The 21,798-nt window shown below is 45.1% G+C and overlaps 1 long non-coding RNA gene across 1 annotated transcript; it reads right to left on the bottom strand.

The window, feature by feature from the left end:
- Positions 1-255: 255 nt before the first annotated feature.
- Positions 256-19,200, bottom strand: LOC310758908. The gene is made up of 3 exons (XR_014546083.1): positions 18,433-19,200; positions 17,450-17,638; positions 256-348 (listed from the first exon to the last, which is right to left on the bottom strand). It is a non-coding gene; the product is annotated as an uncharacterized lncRNA (long non-coding RNA).
- Between the last annotated feature and the right edge of the window lie 2,598 nt (positions 19,201-21,798).

Below are 21,798 nucleotides of genomic sequence, written 5' to 3'. Positions count from 1 at the left end.
TGTTGCAATTTCAATAGTTGCCCCATGTGATGAACTACCAGTCCTGCAACTTGAAACATCCTTTTGATTGCGATATAGACCCTGGACTGGCACCACACATTGGGTCCTCCTGGATAGGAAGGGATACACAGAAGTTCCTCTTTGGTTTGGGACCTTGTCTGACCACCTAGGTCTTCCTTTATCTGGTGTATCCCTGTGTCCCCCCTGAACTTTGATTCCTAGTTTCTGGTTCCTGCATTCCTGGCTCACCTTTTACAGATGTCCTGATATCAGCGGCCATCTCCATGTGTCTAGCATAGAATGAAGGCATTGGTTCTGGAGCACAGGTAGGCCCTTTATCAACGTGTCCTTAATAACAAAACACAAAACAAGGGCCTGATATTTGGGCTGGCAGATTGCATGATAACAATTCCCCCCACCTGAACGCAATGTTATCCTAATTCTGATTCCAAGGCTTCAAAACTAAGTCTCATATTGAACAAAGGCAATCTTTGGGTTGTATCCATGGCAACCGCCTCTCGGAGAACTAAGGATTGAGAGCGAGTGTCCACCGCCAGTGACAGATCCTCGTTCTGCAGCAGACCAAGCAGGCAGGTGTGCTGTCACAAAGCAGCTCAGCCCGTTTCCCCCTGCCAATCACTTTGACGTTCACATAATTACAAGGAAATAGTTCTGCTGCCTCACGATGCAAATCGGAAGCGACTGTATTTGCAGCAAATGCCGGGAGCACAAAACTCAATCTTTCTTTCAAATACATTTTAATAATCCCGTCCCTCCAGACTCCCAACTTTTGCAGCAGGAAGGGGTTTTCTCGTCTTGCTATCTTGTCAATCTATGTGGTAGGGACTCTCCTCTATTTTGGGATGCCTTAGGCCTAGCAGAGAGAACCAGGCTTAGCAAGGAGTTTCCCATAATGCACTGGGCCTGTAATCCAATCAATGTTCTGCCAGATGTGGAATGCTTGCAGTTCTGAAAGTTAAAAGCTTCATTTAAGCTTTCTTTTTTTCAAACAAACAAACAAACAAACAAACAAACGGTGATGCTCTGCTTTATGGAAAACAACAATTCAGAGCTTTTCAGAACTCCACAGACAGTGTTTTGGAAAGCCCCATGTTATAAAGTCCATTGAAGAAGTGTAAGACTTTTTCAAGCCTATAATGTCTACTGGAGGACAGAAGCACTGGAAAGGAAGGGCTGTTGTCAAGCTGCAAAGTTTTTTTTTTTTAATGTACAAGTAGGACTACACACTGCTTGCTCATCTAAGCATAAGAAAGAGACAGACTTCTTTTCTTCCACCCTCCAATGCACTATGGAGGAAAGTGAATTCCTTTTGCTTCCACCACAATTGCCCTTGGACCTATTTGTTTGCAATTTTACACACTTAATCCAACTTGGAGGGGCTACTGTGCCTGTAAATTCCATCCACTTTGGTCAAAAGAAGGACATGTTAGAGCCTTTCTAGATTCCCCAGCATGGTGAAGTAGTGGAGGCTGCCTGGCACTGCCTGGGAATTTGTAGAAACCAAAAATTATTGTGTTTTTCAAATGGGTAGTGCAATTTGCGAATTTGCCCCATCATGCCAAAAATTGGGCAAATTCACACCAAAGCCACATTTTGTCCTGCCATCTTGATGTAAATTGCCACTCCCACTTCATTATTTCAAGAGACATCGTCACCTATGCAAAAAAGAAAAGAAAAGGAAAAAGAAAAAGAAAAGGAAAAATAAAAATAAAAGGTGAAATCATGCCAATGTCATATTTTGGTCCATCATCTTGAATCAATATGGTGCCTGGCATCTGAACATCAATGAAGACTGTGGGAACCTTCATGCCAAGTTTGGTGACAGTACATTGAGAGGTAGCCACACCTATAGCAAACAGATGGACAAATAGAACACTTTCTAAAATGTATAGTATATAGGAGAACAGATCTTTCTGCAGGAGTGCTTTCTGCTTCTTGCTGCATTGGGATTTTGGTCCCATGAAAGGTGATTTGCTCATTGCACTCAGTCAGCAGCTTGGCCTAGTGCAAGGGTAGCCAACATGGGATCCTTCAGAACATGTGTGGCCTACAACTCCCATCCATCCCATCCAGCATGCCCAATGACCAGGAATGATGGGAGTTGTAGTCTACATCACTTAGAGGACTTCGCATAGGCTACTCTTGAGATAATCAAATAATGCATTTTGTCAGTGCACAGTATTTTGTACTGTAATGGGGTATTTTTTTTATCAACTGGTTTATTTATTGGCTCATTGCTTTAAGTGTTCCCCACTTGCTCCAGGCATTTTGTGATTGGGTGGATTAGAAATTGAAATGAGCGAATGGATCAATAGCATCCATAGGTCAGCTCAACGGGATGACAGCCATGTCAAACCTTTTTTCAGATAGTAAAATGTATTGCTTATAACCTACCAGCTATTGGGGTGGGGGGTGGAGGGAGGGAGGGAGGGAGGGAGGGAAGGAAGGAAGGAGAGAGAGAAACTGCTAAAGTGCAGGAAGAAATGCTGACATTTATAAGCAGGACATGAACTTTTAGTCTGTCCACCATGAGGAGAAAATATTTCATTATTTAAATTGGATCACACCGTCCTCTTCCTGTCTCTACTTCTGTGTTACATTATTGGTCCTTCTTGGTTATAATAAAATCACGACACACAGGATTCTTGCTAACAACATTCCTGAAAATGTCACTTCAGCCAAGTGGCAAAGAAGAAGAAGAAGAATTCGGTTTTTCTAACATCTTCCAGTTGGACTTTGGTGGCTAAAATGACATTCTTATAGCTCATTAAATTTATTAGGGTATGTACTCAAGTCTGTGGTTGGAGACAGCTTTTCTTCTTATTTGCTTAAAAATGTAAGGAGGATTTGCAGTGCTGCATCACAGCTCTCAATTTTCGTGAAGTCGGGGCTGGGTAGGGCAGCAGAAGAGAAGGCAGATTGCACGACAACAGTGGCCGTGGCATAAGCGTGAGAAGGATGGAACACTGAGAGGGGGCAAGTAGTGGTTTACAATAACAGCTAAACTTTGAGCAAAGCAGGGATGGAGGAAATTGAGAGGGAAATGGCAATTTTAAACAATGGCAGAAGTTTCAGTAAAATACCTCACTACAATGCAACATCTGAGGGCTCTGCATCAATAATAATAATAATAATAATAATAATAATAATAATAATTTTATTATTTGCACCTTCTCACAATGCATTTCACTCTGTATGCAGTTTACAACATGAAGTTCCAGATTCAGTGTAGTAGTTTAGAAGAGATATTTTATTAACAAGCAAACACTCATATACATACCATACATACAGTTTTTAGGGGGCTAACCAACTTGGGATAGCTGGTATAGCAGGCTTGTTGGTTTTTGAATGTCTTATGTAGATTTTTCAGTTTCATTGTTCTGTATGAGACAATGACAATAAAGATTATCATATTGTATTATCGTATCGTATCGTATTGTAAGGCATGGAAATGGAGGTGATCTGTGTGCCCATGAAAGCTGAAAAAGCAAGGAGAGAAGAAGAAAAACGGCAACGATGGGGAAAATTGGGGGGGGGGGTGTGTGCAAAGGTGGGAGGGAGCAGGAAGCATGGGGATGGGGCTGAAGATGAAAGCTGGGTCATGAGAGGGTCTGCAGAATAGGAGAGGATGGTGACCTCACAACTAGGCAGAAGGTGAAAAGGGTGCTTTGTAGTTGCTGGGGGGGGGGGAGGAGCAAGATGCAGGAGGTTACTTTGGGGCTGCTTTGTGTGCACGGGGGGGGGTTTGCACAAAAGGAGGGGGAGAAGGGATGGACATGGGGTGAAGGTAAAAACAAGGATGTAAAGCAGGGCTGCAGAATAGAAGAGAGAAGTGGCTTCAGAAATGGGGTTGAGAAGGTGAAAAGCAAGATCGGTAGTTGCATGGGGTGGAAAGAGGAAACTCTAGGAAGTTAATATGGGGAAACAGCAGGGTGGTTGGTAAGCAGAGCAAGCAGGGACAGTCCCTTGTTAAAAATAAAATAAAACTGAATCACTATTTATTTTTTTTAGCCGCAGGATCTGTACAAGTAATTAGCATAGGCAGATAATATAAAGTATGCAGCACGATGAGTCAATAATAGATTTCCCCCCAAATTATTATAATTTGATGACTTCATTATCTGGCATGTCAATTAACATGTCAGTGAGAAGAAGGGAGAAGATAGGAAATATCGTTCTTTTGCATTTTTGGAAATCTGTCATCCTGTGAGCAGTACATTTGTGAGAATATCTCGTAGCCATCACACTGTGGTGGAGGCAGAAAATGGACATGGTGTTCCAATTTGAATAATAAAATACCTTACGGCTGCAAGGATTGGGCACAGATTGCATGTTCTACATGCACATGTCAGTACACCTTGTCCCAGTTGAACAGACGTTTTGAAGATGGCTGGGAAGTTATAAGCAAGCAGTTTGGAGAGAGGTTTGGCAGGACCACTTAGAAAAACAGAATCATGGAATTGTAGAGTTGGGATGGACCGCAAGGGTCATCTAGCCCAACTGCTTGCAGTGCAAGAATCTCAGCTAAAGCATCCATGACAGATGGCCACTCAGCCTCTGCTAATAACCACCAAGAAAGGAGAATCCACAACCACACGAGGCAGACTGTTCCGCTGTTGTACGGCTTTTACCCTTAGAAAGTTTAGTTGATGTTTAGTTGGAATCCCCTTTCTTGTAACTTGAATCTATTGGTTCGGGTCCTTCCCTCCAGAGCAGGAGAAAACAAGTTTGTTCCATCTTCCATAAGACAGCCCTTGAGATATTTGAAGATGGCTGTCATATCTCCTCTGAGTCTCCTCTTTTCCAGGCTAAACATACCCAACTCCTTCAACCGTTCCTCATAAGGCTTCCCCCCCCAAACCCTTGAACATTTTTGTTGCCCCCCTCTGCACATGCTCCAACTTGTCAACAACCTTCTTAAATTGTGGCATCCAGAATTGGACACAGTACTCCAGGTGTGGTCTGACCAAGGCAGAATAAAGGTAAAGGTAAAGGGACCCCTGACCATTAGGTCCAGTCATGACCGACTGGGGTTGCGGCGCTCATCTTCCTTTATTGGCCGAGGGAGCCAGTGTACAGCTTCCGGGTCATGTGGCTAGCATGACTAAGCTTCTTCTGGCGAACCAGAGCAGTGCACGGAAATGCCATTTACCTTCCCGCTGGAGCGGTACATATTTATTTACTTGTACTTTAACGTGCTTTCGAACTGCTAGGTGGGCAGGAGCAGGGACCGAGCAACGGGAGCTCACCCCGTCGTGGGGATTCGAACCACTGACCTTCTGATCGGCAAGTCATAGGCTCTGTGGTTTAACCCACAGCGCCACCCGTGTCCCAAAGCAGAATAGAGTGGTACTATTACTTCCCTTGATCTGGACACTGTACTTCTGTTGATGCAGCCTAGAATAGTTTAGCTTTTGTTGTTGACCTGTGATGGATGCGAGGACTGAACGTGACACACCCCACCTTCAGGTTCACAGGTGGCATGCCTATGAATACCACTTGCTAGGGAGCACCAGTGGGAAAGGGCTGACACCTGTATGGCCTGTTTGTGGACTTTCTGAAGCCATCTGATTGGCCAGTATGAGAAACAGGATGCTGGATTTGAGGGTTCTTTGGTCTGGTCCAGTAGGGCTCTCCTTATGCTCTTATGCATGCAAAGCAAGTTCTCCTCCAATGAGCTACGGCTCCTTCCTGCTACCTATTTCCCACTAATGTCTTGACATATGGAGCAGGCATCACGGCGAGCAAATAAGGCGTCCTTTGACATAGTGTGCAGCTCTTCCGCATAATCTGTATCGGTTCCCTCCACTTCCTCAGTGCTCCCTTCTGATTCCCCAAACTATGAATAAATTAAAGACAATTTTCCATAATGTTTTACCTTGTGTTATATAATATGTCTCGAAGGAACCATTACATTGTTCGGGTGCTTAGAACTGCTTAATAATATGGCAGGATTTGTGTCTAGCAATATCGTAGTTGCTAAAGGAGTTGTTATGCATCCAAGGGCTCATCATGGCCATCGAAGAGCAATTTTCTTTCCCCTTTTTATTAAGAGATGTGCGATAGTTCACGCAGAGAACGAAAGGGTCCTTTGTATGCAAAATGGTGCAGCATCCCAGCTGTGCTCTGCTCCGAGGGAGCTGGTTCGTAAAATTGGTTTCAAGGAGGGCCTTCTGAAATATGCCCTCCTAACTTTGCCTCTGCCTTCAGGCCAGTTTCATTTTGCTCCAGGTTTTCCAAATAATGCCACTGGCATGCAGTAGAGCTGAGAAGAAAGGAGGGGATGGGCAAGCGGAAATAAGGGCTAGGGACACGGGTGGCGCTGTGGTCTGAACCACAGAGCCTAAGGCTTGCCGATCAGAAGGTCGGCGGTTCGAATCCCTGCGACGGGGTGAGCTCCCATTGCTCGGTCTCTGCTCCTGCCAACCTAGCAGTTTGAAAGCACCTCAAAGTGCAAGTAGATAAATAGGTACCGCTCCGGTGGGAAGGTAAACGGCATTTCTGTGCACTGCTCTGGTTTGCCAGAAGTGGCTTAGTCACGCTGGCCACATGACCCGGAAGCTGTACACCGGCTCCCTCGGCCAATAAAGCGAGATGAGTGCCGCAACCCCAGAGTCTTCCGCGACTGGACCTAACGGTCAAGGGTCCCTTTACCTTTAGCCAACAGCTACTGGTCACAATGGCTATGTTCTACCTCCACTGTGAGAGACACAATGACTCTGAATACCAGTTGCTAGAAACCACAGGAAGGGAGAGTGCTGCTGCACTCAGCATGTCTTGCTTGCAGGCTTTCCACAGGTATCTGGCTAGCCACATGAGAGGAGGATGCCCGATTAAATGGACCACTGGTCTACTTTAGCAGACTCTTCTTAATGGTCTTAGGAGGGGAGGGAATTCTCAAGCAAATTTTTCTGATCTGCTTCCTTGCGAAAAGTGCCAATTTTTGCAGACTGGTATTTATAACAAAATGATTTATGGTCTCTTAATTTCTCATCCCCTGTTATCTCCAGTGATGGATGCTATTCGACTGAAGGGTGTCGGAAAGAGGGTAAAAGTGTCAGATTTGGCATCGAAGGCAATCAATGTCTATTCTGAAGCGAACCCCAGGCCTAGTCCCAAGAAAATGCATACAGAAAACACACTTATGTTGGGAAGGGCTGCAGCTCAGCAGTAATGCATCTGCTAACATATAGGAGGTCCCTCATTCAATCCTGAGCATCTTCAGGTAGGGTTGGGAATATTCCCTGCCCCAAGCCCTGGAGAGCTGCTGCCACACTTTATGCACAATATTGAGCTAGATGGGCCAATGGGCTAACACAGTATTAGACAGAGTCCCTTCTTCTTATCTACTTTCTAGCCCCACTGGATGTAATTTCTTCCAAGTTGGCATACATAGGATAGGGTAGGCTGTAAAGTATGATCCTAAGCACTCACTGACCTGGGAGTAAGTCCCATTGGCCTCAACAAGAATCACTTTTGATTAGTCAGCCTGGATAGCTCAGTTGGTTAGAGCATGGTGCTGATAATGCTAAGGTTGCAAGTTCAATCCCTGTATGGGACAGCTGCATATTCCTGCATCGCACAGGGTTGGACTAGGTGATCCTCAGGGTCCCTTCCAATTCTATGATTCTAAAGCATTTTTAGAATTGCACAGGGAATATTTGTGCATTATTGGAGCATATTCTTCCCATGCAAAAAGTTCTGATTCAATTCTGGGCATCTCCAAGTGGTGCTGGAAACAACTGCTGTCTGAAACTTTGGAGAGTTTCTGCCAGTTCATATAGACCATAGATGGGGACCATCTCTGGTCCTCCAGATGTTGCCGCCTTAATAACTACTATCCATCCCTGATCATTGGCCATGCTGGCTGGGGCCAATGGGAGTTGGAGTCTAACAATCTGGAGGTTCACACAGATTCTCCATCCCTAGGGTAGATCATAGTGGGAGCTGTCTGTGAAACTTAAGAACTCCCCTTTTCTTATGTCGCCTGCAGTAGGGGATCCATACATCCTTGTGGTGCAATCCCATACTGCAGGTGAGTGACTGTAAATATTCCAACCACGTGAGTGGGGCAGATTGCCTGAATCTCCCACCTGATTAGCATCTACTCTTCCATCAGGGTTCTGATTGGGAGGGAAAGGCACATGTGACTGGTCTCTCCTATATGGTTAGAAAAATGGGGATATAGGGACATGGGGTAGAAACATCAAAGTTAGAAGGAGACCCCCCCTTTAAAACGTTACATTTATTTGTTGCTTGCTACATAAGATGTCTCCGATTTCTCCAAATTCTCAAAGTGCCATGTTTCTGAATTAATTCTTACAGATTTAACCAGGTACGCTGTATTGCTGACACTGTTTCAATCTGCATTTGGCTTTTGAATACTATATTTTGATATGAGTTTTTGTTGCATTGATTTTTAGTCTGATATTTTGCATTAATTGAATTCCTGTTTACATTGCTGGCTGCCCAGGAAGGAAGAGCGGGATGTAAGCAACACATGAAATTGTGAAAGAAAATGACTATCCATTTAATAATTGAGTAATAATCACTTTTTTTTAAAGCCTGTTCTGAAGGAGTTCCTTCCTTTTAGTCTCCTCCTTCATTAAGCTGTGGAATCCTCAGGTGGCAACCCAAGCGTTGCCATGGCAGCTGAAGGTGATGTCACAAACCTAACATTCTAATCTGACCGAGTCCAAGTAACCAGGCAGAATTAGGGGCAAAAGTGTAGGAGAGACTGGTTTTCATAATTAGAAATGAGAGGGCTTCAGGAAAAGGCTACAGGCATAAAAAAAATTGCTTGTTTATTATATTGTTCTCTTGCCCTCCCATCCCAAGTTTGCCTCTGTGTGAAAGCCATTTAAAAAGAAAAGAAAGGAAAGCAATGTGAATTACCATGGCTAATGCAGAAATACATCTTGTACAATTAAATGCTCACAGAAAGACGAAAACAATAACATTAAGATCAAAGCAGCTTCAACTCAGGAGTGAGAAAGGACCCCCACTGATTATAATGGGCCTTGGGGTGCTGTAAAGAAGGAGGAGGGTGAGCACCTAAATTTTATCAGAAAATTCTTATAGCATCACCTATTGAAGTCAAATAGGAGCTAAATTTGATATTCATTGCATTTTTCCTGAGGCTTTTAGAGTAGGGTTGCAAGAACGCCAGAAAATGTGTGATTTTTTTGATTGACTTGCCTAAAATCCAGGACAAAGCACCACATTTCTTTTCTTTTCTTTTTAAAAAATATTTTATTAAGGGTTTTCTTGTTTTACAGTGTAAGTGTAATGCCTCGTATTTTTCTTCTTCTTCCATGTAACATTTTTACAAATCCGTTTCATTTGATGAGGCATTAGGGAGAGAAGAAAAAAGAAAGAAAAAAAGAAAGGGGGTGGAGGGAAGGTAGATGGATGGGGGTGGGGTCGGGTAGCGGTGTTTCTATTATGCTTAATGTATGTAGAGTTTGGTGTCAGCGTGCTTGTGTTGTTCACTTGTGTTCCTTTGGTGGTGAGAGAGGTTGGGGTTGGCCTAGGGTGTGATTGTTTGTTTGTGATTGGCTGTGGTGATCTTTGTTTTCATGTGTGAGTGAGGTGGGTGGGTGTTTTGGATCAGGTTAGCCATATTGATTTGTATGCTGTTGGGGGATTATTGTCGTTGTCCTGTTGGGCTGTGTATGTGATAAAGGGGAGCCATACCGGGGTGAAGGTGTCTTCTTCTGTTTGTCCCCGTGTCAGTTTCAGTTTATTAGTTAATTTTTCTAGTAGGGCTGTTTCCCATACTATTTGGTACCATTGGTCCATGCTTACTCCTGACAGGTCTCTCCAGTGTCTGGTTATGGTGTTTCTGGCTGCTGAAAGTAGGTGGGTTATGAGTTCTTTGTGGTGTAAATGGGCATTGTTGTCTTGGAAAAAGCACCACATTTCTGAAATTTTCCCCAGACGTCAATTACACCTTTGAAATCCTGGTAATGTCCAGGGAACTCCAGATGTATGGCAGCCCTAGTTTAGAGGCAAGGCTTCTATTGTGTTCGCAATCATGTTAAGGAACATAACATGTGACCTGCAATATAGAATCTCCTGGAGGGATGCTGTGAGTTTTCTTCTGATGGTAGCAGGCAACCGACAATTAGTAGACAACAACAATACATGGACAGGCTGAGATGGGAGCTGGCGGGGCTCCTATATAATCCCAAAGACTATATGGACGCTAGCAAATTGAGTTGTACGGTAACTCTTTCATCTCTCTCATTCACTGGGAGGGGCAAGGTGGCAGGTGTTACGAAAAAGGAGCAATGCTGCTGAGTGCTCCAGATGGCTGGAAAGCCAAACAGGATGTTGATGTTTTGGGACTGTACCGTGGGAACAAGGGACAGTCTATTATGTGCACTGAGCACCGGATGTTAGCTCAGAGTGTCACATGACCCTGTACTGGAAGTACATGGGTGGAGTTATTCTACCTCTCTGGCTGCTGATATCAGAGGGTACAGACATGTTTTCTCTGTACTGCTGGAACGACAGAAATAAAGACATGTAGATATATTTCTGTCTGTCTCTTTCCCCTCCCTGGGAGAGGAGGGGGAGGAATGGTGTGTTCTTCTTTCACGTTGGGAAGAATCGCCGATTGGAGACCTCCCTTGATCCTGCCGGGAGTCGCAGACAGGAGGTCACAAGGATTCAAGCCGGGCACCTGGAGGGTGGCCAAATTCCTCTGATATATGGCTTGATATCAACAGCAGGGAGGTTGGTGTGGTGTAAACACATCACCAAGAGCATCCTGCAGTGGCTGAACTGGTGTGTTAGCACTGCATGGGTCTCCCTGTTGCCATGCCCCACCCAATAACAACTCAGCTGTTGGGAGGTCAGGTGTGTATTGCCATCCCACCATGCTGTCCAGTACTGTTACTTTCAAAGTTCAAATGCAGCCCTTCTGGAGCTATTCAGGATATTTAAATCTTGCTCATTAAGGCTACAAAGGACTTCTCTCTCTCTTCTCTCTCTCAACAATCATTTGAGATATACCTCACTCTCAGAATGTAGGAGAAAACATCAGGGGCTGTTGATGAAGATTTTTTACTTATATGACCACTTTGAGTTTTAATGTCTGGCCCAGTATACCTGAAGAAGTGTCTCCGCCCCCATTGTTCAGCCCGGACACCGAGGTCCAGCGCCGAGGGCCTTCTGGCGGTTCCCTCACTGCGAGAAGTGAGGTTACAGGGAAGCAGACAGAGGGCCTTCTTGGTGGTGGCGCCCGCCCTGTGGAACGCCCTCCCTTCAGATGTCAAGGAAATAAACAACTACCTGACATTTAGTAGACATCTGAAGGCAGCCCTGTTTAGGGAAGTTTTTAATGTTCTATTGTGTTTTTAATATTCTGTTGGGTACCGCCCAGAGTGGCTGGGGAGGCAGGATATAAGTAATACATTATTATTATTATTATTATTATTATTATTATTATTATTATTATTATTGCAAGATCTCTTTCCACAAAGATTTCCTCATGAGTAATCATGGATGTTGCAACAAATGCCAAGACCAGGTAAGCTGCCTGGGTGACACTAATGTCCTACTAGGCTGGAGGCAGCCATTGTGGTCCCTCTAGAGATTGCAGACTCCAACTCCTATAATCTCTGACCGATAGCCATGCTGGCTGGGGCTGGTGGGACTTGGAATCCACCAGTTCTGCAGGTCACCCTTGTGCTAGGCCAAGCTGCAGATGAGCGCACGATGACCAATGAACCTCTCTTGGTGCTTTTCAAGCATTTGACAGCTAGCAGCATGTAACATGGCATGTAACATCCATAATTGTTATAATGGAATAGGCATTTGCTCAGTTAAGCAAAATAATACCTTCTGCAAGGCACAAATTAGGCACAATACATAATTAGTGGTTCTTTGCTTTGACTGGACTTTTCTGAGAAGTGTCACCACTCAATTTCTCGATAGAGTGTGGTTGAAGTTCAGAATATAATACATAACAATTTTGTTGTTGTTTAGTCATTTATTCATGTCCGACTCTTCGTGAACCCATGGACCAGAGCACGCCAGGCACTCCTGTCTTCCACTGCCTCCTGCAGTTTGGTCAGACTCATGCTGGGAGCTTCAACAACACTGTCCCACCATCTCGTCCTCTGTCGTCCCCTTCTCCTTGTGCCCTCCATCTTTCCCAACGCCAGGGTCTTTTCCAGGGAGTCTTCTCTTCTCATGAGGTGGCCAAAGTATGCCTTTGTGTAGTAATGTAGGAAGGTGGTATACAAATTAAACGTGAAATTGCACAAAACAGGCTAGATTTAAAAGAAAAAAAACATGGATGAACAATAATATGATGCCAGTATGACCACAAAGAAGGCACTGGGTGAGTCTCTTTGGGGAGGCTATTTCATAACTGGGGTGCCACTGCCCATCTTGGTAGCCACCCTCTTCTCTTGGTGGTATTACATAGAATAGGGCCTCCAAAGAAGATATAGGTTTGGGTAGGCCCTTCCCCAACCGTGCTTTCCTTCGCAATCTCCCTCCCTTCACAGAAGGCTTTCCTTTATTTCTGGACCTGGACTAGAACTTGCTAAAAAACAGCAGGTTCTGGATTCACTCTGGAAACACTACCACTATGGTTCCAGTCTGGGTTTTAGAGCAGATGAAACTGTCTCCAGCCTTTACCATGTTTAGTAAAAGCTGCATGCTGACAACAAGTGTCAATGGCTCCAGTATGATGAGTTTCTGATTCAATTTGTTACCCTTCCTTTGTTCCAAAAATAAACGCTTTCCCTGATGGAGCCATGATTGATCTATTCTGCATAGCAGAAGGGCCTCTATCAGATTCATGACAAGCTAGCTTTTCGGCAATGAAAAAAAACAAGAGTGCAGAGCGGCAGGTTCAGCACTTTCTTTTAAGTATACCGATGAGTTCTTTACAAAGCAAAGGATGGAAGCAACAATGACCGCTCCCCACATTAAATGGGGGCACACTTTGTGTGGTTGCGTGCAGCCCCTGGACCCTATGCGGCTCCATTAGCACAGGCTTGGCTTCGCCTCTCCCCAGGTGGGATACCTGGAGGTCACCGCCTACCTCAGTCAGTTGCCCAATCCCGCCTGGGGAGGCGTTGCCAAGGTGATCAGGCCAGGTAGGGGGAGGGACTACCTGCCCACACAATAGAGGGAGGATCTTACCTGGGAAACATCAGTTGGCTCCAGAGCTTATCCCACCCTACCCACCCTCAGTTAAGACTTCTTTTGCAGGTTAACCTTTTCTCCACCGTATGCGGGCGCTGCTACGTCAGGGTCGCTGTTGAAGGGCCGGAAGGGAATTCCCCTGCACTGGCAGGTTTGCCTTTCCCATAGCAAAATGTCACAACTTTGGCAGTATCAGGCCTTGGGCAGAATCCTTTAGTATATTTTCCCTGAATGGGGGGGTGTGCAGCAGTGACCCATGCCCCCCTCTTTGCGGCGGCGATACCAGGGTTCCCCGTTAAAGGGGTTGTTTGAGGGGAGGCTTTGGCCGTACGCCGAGAGGTTGCCATTGCTCTCCCCTGCGATGGCAGCGTAATGTGGGCGGTCTCTTTCTGCTTGGACATATGTTCTCCAGAGCCAGCCCATCCCCCCCCCACACACTGGATAACCCTGATGTTCCCCAGATCCCCGGCGGGGGACTGGGAGGGATAAATGCCCAGTGTCTGAGCCAAGGTCTACCCACATCTGAAACATAATAAAGTTGTGGCCAATTTTAATCCCATAGCACGTTGTCTTGAGTCATTATTCCACACAGGAGCCGCCCAGGGTTTGGAGGACTCTGCCTGTCCACGCAAAGGTCTTTGTGATCACTGAGAAGCAAGCTTGCTTGGTTGGAAATGGTGTTGATAAAGTGGGAAATAGATCCTGGGAACATCTTATTTTTCCAATTCTCATTGCTTCTGGATGTTGCATAGAACCCAACCGCTAGTGGCTGCTAGCTACATCACACAAATCCCTTCCTAGGCAAAGGGTCAGCACATTTTGGAACTTCTGATATTGTAGATATTGGGGTCCAGAAAACATCTGGAGCCCAGAGTTTAAGATGGCGTAATACTCATTCATTCCCCTAAGGGTAACTCTAGACATTTTCATTCTGTGAGGCTAAGTGAGATAGAACAGCTTTTTTGGCTATAGTTTTTGATCCAGTAGTTATCTCTAAATTAAAACTGACCTCAAGATTCTCCCAAAGCGGGGCGAACGTAATCACATTCTAGGAAACAGCAAAAAGTGTCCCAAGGAGGTCTGACATACCTATTGTCTCCAAGAAACCTCCTTCAACCTGCAGCCCAATTCAAGTATTCAGTGAGTGGTGATGATTAAGCATCATCACCTCCAGATAGGTGTCAATGCCTTTGCTGACCTCCTCTGCTTTTGGTAATTAACATCAGACCTGGCAGAGTCCAGCTTCAAAGAAATAATCCCACAGTGGCTAGTCAAAGTTTGCAAGTGTTGCTGAACTCTCGCCCTCATGCCTGTTTGGGGCAAGCATCTCAGAGGAGAACATCACCACTGAGGACTGTAGTTTTGAAACTAAAGGCTGTTGCTTACAAGTTGCTTCCAAACTTTTTATTTACTTAGGTGGTTGACAAATACAGCACCAATGATCTCCAGCAGGGTGGAAACCTTCGGGCTGTGAGCATAATCTGACCCACCACATCCCTCAATCCAACCTTCTGGGTCCGTCCCTGCAAACCCTAACCTAACCACCTGCTAGTCATTGACAATGTGCAGCGAGTGCAGAGGAGGGCAACCAAGATGATCAAGGGTCTGGAAACCAAGCTTTTTTTAATAATAATAATAATAATAATAATAATAATAATAATAATAATTTATTTATTTATACCCCGCCCATCTGTCTGGGTTTCCCCAGCCACTTTGGGCGGCTTCCAACAAAACACTAAAATACAAGAACCTATTAAACATTACAAGCTTCCCTAAACAGGGCTGCCTTCAGATGTCTTCCAAAGGTCTGGTAGTTGTTGTTCTCTTTGACACCTGGTGGGAGGGCGTTCTACAGGGCAGGTGCCACTACCGAGAAGGCCCTCTGCCTGGTTCCCTGTAACTTGGCTTCTCACAGCAAGGGAACCTCGGCACTAGGCCTCGGTGTCTGGGCAGAACAATGGGGGTGGAGACGTTTCTTCAGGTATACTGGACCAAGGCTGTTTAGGGCTTTAAAGGTCAACACCAACACTTTGAATTGTGCTCGGAAACGTACTGGGAGCCAGTTGTAGGTCTTTCAAGACCAGTATTATGTGGTCTCGGCGGCCACTCCCAGTCACCAGTCTAGCTGCCGCATTCTGGATTAGTTGTAGTTTCCGGGTCACCTTCAAAGGTAGCCCCACATAGAGCGCATTGCAGTAGTCCAAGTGAGTCTATTGCTAGAATACTGCCTGCAAAGCAGTAATTTGTGGATATGAGAAATCCCACCTCTCTTATATGGCCAGGCACAGCCACTATCCCTGCCCACCCTGCTTACTTTAGGAGAAATGGTTAAAAGAGCTGGGTATGTTTAGCCTGGAAAAGAGGAGACTCAGAGGGGATATAATAGCCACCTTCAAATATCTCAAGGGCTGACACATGGAAGAGGGAGCAAGCTTGTTTTCTCTTGCTCCAGAGTGTAGGACCTTACCCAATGGATTCAAGTTACAAGAAAAGAGATTCCGACTCAACATCAGGAAGAACTTTCTGGCAGTAAGAGCTGTCTGACAGTGGAAAAGACTCCCCAGGGAGGTTCGCTTGGTGCCTTCATTATATATTATATATTATTCTATATTCATTATATATTTTTAGGTGCCAGGTGAAAACGTCCCTCTTCAACCTGGCCTTTGCCTGATTCATATCCAACAGCCTTTTAAATGTATCTGTGGGAAGGGGAGAGGATAATGTTTTGTTGTTTTGGTTTAATTATTTGCTGGTGTTTTATCTTGTATTTTATTCTGTGAGCCACCCTGGGATCTCTTATTGAAGAGTAGTATACACATTTGATTGATAAATTATATAAACAAGTAAGGTGCAAACACAACAGCAGGAGCTGCAGATTGATACCGCTGGTTTGTTTGCACCGCACCGACCTCGCCATTGCACCCCTCCTCTTCTCTGACCTGCTGTGACTCAGCTATATGGAGGTCAGGTGAGTGGCAAAGCCCCACCACGCTGGTGACAGGTCTGCCATTGCTTACAGACAGCCTCCCAATCAGAAACCAGCAGCAGCTCACAAAACAGATCCACAAACACAGGGACCAGAACCTCCAGCAAACCCAGATCCCTGCTCTATCCCTGTAAATCTACGCAGGCAACACTATTGCAGGACTAATCCTGTTGGTCACAACACGGAGAGATGGTTCACCCACTCATCTTCAAAAATGATTCACTGGCATTGCCCTTCTGCCTTCTGCATTATTTCCATTAACCTGCAGGAGCTCTCTGCATAAGGGCAGAGCTGTGCATACATGTGTACATTATTGGTAAAAGTCGAGCACCACCCATTGCATGGCTGTCTCATTTTTCATTGCCCTTTGCGGTCACATGTTGCATGACGTAGCTTCATAAACAAGAGAGATAATAATAATAATAATAATAATAATAATAATAATAATTATTATTATTATTTATACCCTGCCCATCTGGCTGGGCTTCCCCAGCCACTCTGGGCGGCTTCCAAAAAAATATTAAAATACTGTAATACATCAAACAGGTGAAGTATAGTATTCATGCTTGTGTGGCAATTGGGTTTGTGAAAAATACAAGTAATACCTTGCAAATGGGGAAAAGCTTCATTGTCAACTGAACGGCCATTTATCAGGAAATTCACTTCTATCACCTGTGGTTTGAACTGGCATTATGGGGTTTTATCCAACTACATGTGTTATTTAGCTATCAATGCCATGGTGTTTGTGCTATCATCAGCAGGGCCTTGGTAATGGTATTTTGCCAAAGAATTAAAGAACTGTAGAATTGGAAGGGATCCCAAGAATCATCTAGTCCAACCTCCTGCAATGCAGGAATCATAGCTAAAGGATCTCTGGCAGATGGTCAAAGAGATGGTTCAGAGGCATTACATTCTTGAAGTAACACTAGTTCTGATCCCATTCCATTATTTAAGACCCAGGCACAATATTGCCAGTCCATCTGCAATGAGGACATAACGCCAAATATAAAATGTGCTGTATTTAAAGAAATCCTGTATTAAAACACACACACCCTGATTAATTTCTCAGAGGGAAAAAGCGGCGCTAGCTGAAAAGAACAGCGATGTTGATCTCATTCCATTACTTTCAACTCTGCGATGCCTACTGAAGCATAATGATGTTTTAGAAGGAAAAGGAAATAAAGTGTTTCGCAGACTGCAAAGGAGTTGTGACATTTCACAGATTCGTAATAGGCTTTCTGAAGTTCTGGCATTAACTCTTTTGTGCTACTGTACCTTGGTACTAAATGCAGCCTTTGTTCCGCACACAAATGATCTTGTTTGGAGTTCTTCAGTAGCTTTCAATTCACAGCAAGGAAACTTGCAGATTTTTTCTTCTTAGCCTGGTTTGGTTGTGAGGTAGCTAATCTGGGACAGGACTTGCCAGTTCACCTCATCTGACCTGAGTTTTCAAGGTTTTAGGACCTACATGGGGAAAATAACAGAAACCTGGGGGTGAAAATCCTTAGGATGAGTGATTCTGTTTTCATAAAATCATAGCATAGGGAGGAGACTTGGAGGTCATAAAGTGAGTCTGTGCACATCCACACCTAGATCTGGTTCAGGGCCCAATTTGGTACCTTGGATCTGGCCTTATCTGACTCAGGATGAGCCAGAGCTGATCTGACTCGGGGTCCAAACCAAAGTGGGGGCTTTGCACAGCTCTATGTTTTATTAAGGGTTAATCTCCCCAATCCCTGAGTGCGCCTTCCAAGTTCTGCCCATCACTTGACCCCACTCCTATATTCCTCACTGTTGTTTTTTGCTGGTTGGTTGAACAATATGCAAGGGGGGTGGGCCATGGAAGGGGAAGCATCAGAGAAGAAGAGTGTGTGTCTATCATATCCAGGGAATTTAATTTTGCACCATGGGCTTTGTAGTGTCACACACTGAATAAACTGTCTGCCATTCCCATGCAGGCATGCTTAAAGAGTGAGGCTAAGGATGGTTCAGTGCTTGCTCCACCTCCCCCCCCCCAACTATGCTTTCCTTATTCTGTGTCCCTCATGCTATATTTTTCTAGCACCACCACACAGCAAAGGGGGATTTAGGGCAGTGTGACCAGTTTCCCTGAGCCGAGGGCATGCCTTCCGCCTCCTTCTCAAAGCCTAGCAATCACTTGTTTTGCATTTCCCCAGCTTTGGGGAAGCACTTCCCCAGCTTTGGGGACCCTGAGGGAGCCCTCATACCTCCTTCCCAACCCCCAGTGCCTCGCTTACCTGGTTTTGGGAAGGCAGAGTAAGCGTTGGGTGATGGTGGTGGGGATTGTGTCAAATTTTGGCCTCTCACAGGGCACCACACAGTCATACCTTGGTTGTCAAACAGAATCCATTCCGGAAGTCCATGTTAGTTTCCGTTTGCCACAGAGCAGTGCTTTGGGGTCACAAGACTCTGTTTACATTCCACACATTCCATACTGTTGGAAGTCTCACGGGAGATGGGAGACGGATGTGACGTACTGGTTTCCTGTTCCTTTGTTCCTTTGTTGTTCAGCTGCTCTCTGCTCTCATAGAGAGAGGATGTATTTTTCTTTGCTGTCTGCGTAGCGAGAAATAAAACTCTTTAGCCATGAAGCCATAAATCTCATCACTTCCGTGTGCTGCTCTGATTCTCTGCTGGATGGGAATGTGCCTGAGGCCTCATCAAAGGCTCAGGTCGTTAATCACGTCGGGAGGCGATTCTGAAGGACTCGGCCGGAGGAAAATGAGCTTTATCAGCTTGGCCGAGCGGAGATCCCAACAGTCCGTTCGACTTCCAAAAGCGTTCGACAACCAAGGCGCGGCTTCCGATTGGCTGCAGGAGCTTCCTGCACTCGGTCGGAAGCTGTGGAAGCTGTGTCAGATGTTCAGCTTCCAAAGAACGTTTGCAGACTGGAACACTCACTTCTGGGTTTGCGGCGTTCAGGAGCCAAAATGTTCAAGTAACAAGGCATTCAGGATCCAAGGTATTACCAATGCCCACTCCTGATTACAGGTTACAAGGAATGGAAGGTTAGTATAGATCCCCACACCATGATGTGATACATGTAGAAAGTCAAATAACCTGCTATCAGTAAGAAAAAATTATTTCCCCCCTCATTTGTGATCGGAAGCAGTAATGCATTTGCACATGTATGCATTAATACAAAGCTTGTGACATATCAATATGCAATGCTTGCAGTCTGACGGCTACAGCTATTTTATTGATTTTAACTGGAGCTGAAAGGTGATAAAGTTACCTAACCTGCCATGACCGGATGTCTGGCAGGAAGAAAATAACCCTACAATTAATGGCATTTCTGTTTCCATTATCAGCTGTTCCTGGTACCTAATTACAGCGACACAAACTGAGATGGGGATGGGGCATGTGAGAAAAGAGCTAACTGTCACCTGACAGTTCAGAAGAAGATTAATGGGTAGTATTTATGAGGTACCAGCAATAAATAAGATAATAAGGTTTCTGGAACATGGCACAAACATTCATTCCAAGTTGTAAAGCGGTGTGAGTACAGTAATAAATCTTTAGTTTGTTAATCATTTTGTAAGTGATAAGGTGAGCCATAATTTGGCCATGGAAAGCTGAGGAGCTGGAAAGACATTCAATTAGTTCCTCGGCAAGGAGGCCGTGCCACACACTACATTATCCTGTCGGAGAGATGTCAGGGAATCCGTTCCCATCAGCAACCTAATCCTAAATGCAGAAGATCTAGGAGGGGAGGGCCCTAGCTTAGCAGCAGAGCAGGTGCCTTACATGAAGGTCTGAGCACCTCAGTCCCTGGAAGTTCTGGTCGAGAGGAAGTCAAGTACAAGGGCTGGGAACAGGGATGGCCCAATCTATTCGTTCCAATTTCGATCACTTTCACATTTTTCCAATATTGAGTTCAGTTTGCTCAGTCAGTTTGCAGTTCCCACCCCCTTAAAATAAAAATAAAAACGGCACAAAATTCCATACACATTTTCATATATACTCAGTCCAGCATACCTGCAGGAATGTCTCCACCCACATCGTTCTGCCCGGACACTGAGGTCCAGCACCGAGGGCCTTCTGCTGGTTCCCTTACTATGAGAAGCGAAGCTACAGGGAACCAAGCAGAGGGCCTTCTCAGTAGTGGCACCCTCCCTGTGGAATGCCCTCCCACCAGATGTCGAAGAGAAGAACAACTACCAGACTTTTAGAAGACATCTGAAGGCAGACCTGTTTAGGGAAGCTTTAATGTTTAACAGACCACTGTATTTTAATACTTTGTTGGAAGCCGCCCAGAGTGGCTGGGGAAACCCAGCCAGATGGGCGGGGTATAACTAACTAACTAACTAACTAACTAATAATTATAATAACCTCCATCTTGGTGATCTGAATTGGGGTGCTCATTTTTGTTGGTCCCAAGCTCTTGCGGGAGCCTCCTGACTTGCGAGACCAAAAAAATGAGCATTTTTTGGTCCAGTGCTCTGGTGCGAGCCAGCTGATTTGCGCCAGAGCGTGAGACCAAAAAACAACAACACAAAAAACCAGGTGGCGTTCTGGGATCCAAAGAGAAGCTGGGATGACTTCTGTAATTCCAGGATGTCCCGCATAAATCAGGAAGGTTGAGCGGCATGCATTTTATGCACGTTTCTCCTGATATAATGCACATGGCAAGCAATTTCCCCTAATGTAAAGCAAATTATTTTTTTTGCTGTTTTAACGATCGCAGCACATTTTTGTGCATGGGTCTCACCAGTTTATGCCTTTGCTAGGCGTTATTTGGTGGGAGAGCTGCACAGCAAAATTTGTAGCCATTTGGCTGCATTTCAGAAAGTGCAAATTAGGTACAGCATCACTCCATGGAGAAGCCAAGCCTGAGCAGCCACAGTTTCCTTCCTTCACAGCCCCTTTACCTTTCCTCCCCAAATTCAAGCACTAAGTGAGGCTTCCTGTGAGAACTTCCTAATACTTTTTCTAGTAGCTAGACGACTGACTGGACCTTCTGCACTGACTCACAATTTGCTTCCCAGCACAATGCAAACACTTTTATTCATATTTAGGGGAAGGGCTGTAGCTCAGTGGTAGAGCCTTTTCCTTGCATGCAGAAGGTCATGGGTTCAATCTCTAGCAACTCCAGGGAGGTCTGGGTGGGACTCATGGTCTGAAAATCTAGAGAACCAGTGCTAGTCAATATAGGCAACATGGAGCTAGAGAGACCAGTAGCCTGCCTCAGTGTAATACAGCTTCCTTTGCTCACATTTAAAGCCTTAGACCGAAGATGGGGAAGTTGGGTCTCTCCAGATGTTGCTGATCCTGTAGTGGCCTCTGGGGTTGGGCGGAGCGGGCCTCCTGATAGTGGCATTGTTGCTGTTTACCTGGGACTCAGCTAAATTTGTAAAGATAAAGCGCTTTATATGCGTTATAACTTCTTCTTTCTTCTTTGGTGATCACTCATAGCCGAGTAAGATTGTCTTCCATAAACACGGTTTTAACAATGAGTCCGTAGGTGACTGTGGAGGCCACTTCTGGATCCACACGTCCTTCCACAGTGGGGACATTGGTTTCCGGGCAGGAGTTGATCACAGTGTGGATTTGCTAAGTGTGCCTTCCTCTTAGCACGTTTCTCCCTTGTGTCCTGAGTTTGA

This window comes from Podarcis filfolensis (genome assembly GCF_964270895.1).
Source record: "Podarcis filfolensis genome assembly, chromosome: 3".
Taxonomy (NCBI): domain Eukaryota; kingdom Metazoa; phylum Chordata; class Lepidosauria; order Squamata; family Lacertidae; genus Podarcis; species Podarcis filfolensis.
The sequence above is the reverse complement of the archived record's forward strand: the minus strand, read 5'-3'. Positions and strand labels throughout refer to the sequence as shown.